General features: G+C 44.9%; 1 pseudogene across 1 annotated transcript; it reads left to right on the forward strand.

Annotated features, from left to right (window-relative positions):
* The first annotated feature begins 7 nt into the window (after positions 1-7).
* Positions 8-2194, forward strand: LOC111532399 (annotated as a pseudogene). Its single transcript, XR_002728533.2, has one exon. The product of XR_002728533.2 is annotated as a leucine-rich repeat-containing protein 37A3 pseudogene (transcript).
* Positions 2195-2733: the final 539 nt, after the last annotated feature.

Consider the following 2733-nt stretch of genomic DNA (forward strand, 5'->3'; position numbering starts at 1 on the left):
CCAGCACGGGGGCCCACCTCTGCCTCCAGAGTCACTGGAAGAGGCTGGACCTTTAGCAATTCAACAGGAGACTTCAGTTCAATCTCCGGAACCTGTTAATAGTGAGAACCCCTCTCCAACCCAGCAGGAGGCTGAAGCTGAGCATCCACAGACCGCTGAGGAGGGTGAGTCTTCTCTAACCCAGCAGGAGGCCCCAGCTCAGACTCCAGAGCTCCCTAACGTAGTTGTAGCTCAACTTCCAGAGCAGTCAAACCTGAATCAAGCCACAGTTCAACCTTTGGACCTGGGGCTTACCATCACTCCAGAAACCACTATGGAGGTTGGACATTCTGTATCTCTGAAGAAGACTTTCGTTCTTCCAAAGCAACTTAAGGTGACACTTCCACATCCAGACCAGGTTCGGACTCATCATTCACACCTGACTCAAGCCACAGTTCAACCTTTGGACCTGGGGTTTACCAGCACTCCAGAATCCACAACAGAGGTTGAACTTTCTCCAACCGTGCAGGAGACCCCAACTCAGCCTCCTAAGAAAGTTGTACCCCAACTTCGAGTATATCAAGAGGTAGCAATTCCAACACCAGGTCAGAATGAAGCTCAGCATCCAATGTCACCCAGCGTCACAGTTCAACCTTTGGACCTGGGACTTACCATCCCTCCAACCACTATGGAGGTTGTACCTTCTACAGCCCTGAAGAAGACTGTAGCTCCTCCAGAGCATCCTAAGGTGACACTTCCACATCCAGACCAGGTTCAGACTCAGTATTCACACCTGACTCAAGCCACAGTTCCACCTTTGGACCTGGGGCTTACCAACACTCCAGAATCCACGACAGAGTTCAAACCTTCTACAGCCCTGACGACTACAGCTCCTCCTCCAGAACACCCTGAGGTGACACTTTCACCTTCAGACAAAGGTCAGACTCAGCATTCACACCTGACTCAAGCCACATTTCAACCTTCGGACCTGGGACTTACCATCACTTTAGAACCCCCTACGGAGGTTGGACATTCTACAACCCTGAAGCCGACTGTAGTTCCTCCAAAGCATCCTAAGGTGACACTTCCACATCCAGACCAGGTTCAGACTCTGCATCGAAAACTGACTGAAGTCAGAAATCCAAGTACTGAACTAGAACCTACTCAAGATTCATTGGTTCAGTCTGAAAGTCACGCCCCAAATAAGACTTCAGCTGCATCAGAGGAACAGAAGGCCTCCACAAGCACCAACATATGTGAGCTCTGTACCTGTGGAAATGATACGCTGTCATGTATTGATCTCAGCCCAAAGCAGAGGCTCCGCCAAGTTCCTGTGCCAGAGCCCAACACCTACAATGGCACCTTCACCATCTTGTAAGGATCACCTTTCCCCAATTGTCCTCTGTGTCCTGCCTGATGTGGCAGCCTTCCTGGGCTTTCTTTATCTCCCCAAGCCATACTGACAACTGACTTTCTGCGTTCACCTTTGCTTGTCAATTCTCCTTTCTCCTCATTCTCCTTTAATGTTAGGCCCCTTCTCCAGTCTTTTACTTTTACTCTAGCCTTTTACTCGTTTTCTCATCCATTTTTATTTAGCTCCATCATATCATTGCTTAACCGCTGCTCTCCTCCCATTTTTGTTTCACCCTCTTTACGATCTCAGTGATGAGGCTCTAGGTAGTTAAGAGTTGATTCCAGAGCCAGGCTGCCTTGGGTTGAACCCAGGTCTGTTTATTAGCTTGGTGACCCAGAGCAAGTTATTCTGCTCTGTGACTCAATTTCCTCACCTTTCAACTGGGGATTATGCCAGTTACCATTTCATAGGATTGTTGTGAAATTTAGGTGAGTGAATATATGAAACACTTCATCAGTGCCTAGCCTATGTAGGAGTGTTTGCTGTTAACATGATTACTCGAGTCCTTTAGTTTTGTGCAGAACTCATCGTTGTCCCTAGCTTTCTATGTGTAGCACTCGTTTTGTGTCAAACCCAGGGTCAAGTATGCTACTGTCTCCAGAACATGAAAATGATAGGAGGGAAGAAAGAGAATAGGCATAAAAAGGGAGGTATATATAATTAAGTACTAAAAGATAATGCAGACCATAGGTGCTAGAATTTGCCAGAATCTGTGATCCTTGAGGTGTGGAGATCAGGGAAAGCTACATGGATAAGCTAAAATTTTACTTGGATCTTAAAGAATAACTATAATTTGTTAAATAGAAAAAAAATAAGAGTACAGTCTGGGCAAAGGCATGGCTACAGGCGTGCTTAGAATTTAGTAGACCAATCTGGCTGCAAAGAATTAGGTGAGGGAGCAGTGAAGATATGATTATGTAAAACCTTGACTATCAAGTATAAGAGTTTGAAAGTTACACAGTGAGGTATGGAAAGCCATTGAAAGTTTCCAAGCAAGAGAGATTAAATGATTAAAACAGGAGGATTATTTTATTTTGTTTTTTGCTTTATGTTCAAGTGTAGACATGCAAAGGATTATTTTAGAATCCATATGTAGAGTGCCCAAAAGGAAAAGCTTAATTCAGGGAGACAGAATAGAAAGGTCTTGCAAAACGTAGGAGTAAAGTGTGAAGGGGCCAGATCAGATCCGTTGTCATAAGAGTGGAAAGAAAAAAAGCCTAGGATGTTTCAGCAGAGGGCAAAGCTTTGGTGCTACGTGGCATAGGGTTTCTTTCTGCTTATTTACTGATAATGATAAGCTTTTGCCCATTTTTTCTGTTGAATTATTTACCATTTTTGTG

Source organism: Piliocolobus tephrosceles, unplaced genomic scaffold (assembly GCF_002776525.5).
Source record: "Piliocolobus tephrosceles isolate RC106 unplaced genomic scaffold, ASM277652v3 unscaffolded_18605, whole genome shotgun sequence".
Lineage (NCBI taxonomy): Eukaryota > Metazoa > Chordata > Mammalia > Primates > Cercopithecidae > Piliocolobus > Piliocolobus tephrosceles.